Below are 928 nucleotides of genomic sequence, written 5' to 3' on the forward strand. Positions count from 1 at the left end.
TTTTTTTTCTTCTAATAAATTTTTTTCCTTGAATATCCATGAGCACTAACATGTCAAGCAGGCCCATGAGAAATTTCTCTACACCCTTTTCTGTAAGATTTTTATCTCCCATTATGCAATCACAAATTGAAGCGAAAAGTTTTCAACTAGACCCAGAGTTAATTTCCATGATACAAGGTCACAAATTTGGAGGAGAAGTATTAAAAAGTCCTTATCTGCATCTTGAAACTTTTTTAGAGATTTGTGATATGGTGAAATGTGAAGGAGTGTCAGTAGATGCAGTTCGATTGATGGCATTTCCTTTCAGTATCAAGGATAAAGCAAGGACTTGGTTATATTCTCTCCATCCTCAAATATCACAAGTTGGAAGCAATTGGAGAACAAATTTTTGAATCATTTTTTCCCTCCAAGCAGAACAGTGTATATGAGGAATTGTATAACAAATTTTGCTGAGGCATATGGAGAATCATTATTTGAAGCCTGAGATAGATTCAAGAGTCTTCAAAGATAGTGCCCTCATCATGGCTTTGAAAAATGATTGATTCTGCACATATTCTATGAGGGAGTTTCTTTCTCAGACAAGAGTTTATTGGATTCATCAGCTGGAGGATCTTTTATGGACAAAAGTGTAGATGAAGCATATATGTTAATTGATCAAGTGACCTTGAACCTCCATGAATGGTCGAACATAAGTTGGATGAAATTTTCCTCAAACATTCATGAAGTGCAAGCCATAAATGCTATAGAACCTGTCAAATAAATTGTAACTCAATCATCTATGAGTCTTGAAAATCACAAGTCATAGAACGGGGAGTTCAAACATTTGGGGTCAAAGATTGAAAGTATTGTTTCAAAATGGTTTAAAGGAGATCTCCCTCCTTCGCAGACAAGATCTAGTGAAAAGTGTGATGATGTTGGGTTATTGATC

At 35.2% G+C, this 928-nt stretch overlaps 1 non-coding gene across 1 annotated transcript; it reads right to left on the reverse strand.

The window, feature by feature from the left end:
* Nucleotides 1-422: 422 nt before the first annotated feature.
* On the reverse strand, nucleotides 423-528 carry LOC122054393. The gene has a single exon (XR_006132712.1). It is a non-coding gene; the product is annotated as a small nucleolar RNA R71 (small nucleolar RNA).
* Nucleotides 529-928: the final 400 nt, after the last annotated feature.

Source organism: Zingiber officinale, chromosome 3A (assembly GCF_018446385.1).
Source record: "Zingiber officinale cultivar Zhangliang chromosome 3A, Zo_v1.1, whole genome shotgun sequence".
Lineage (NCBI taxonomy): Eukaryota > Viridiplantae > Streptophyta > Magnoliopsida > Zingiberales > Zingiberaceae > Zingiber > Zingiber officinale.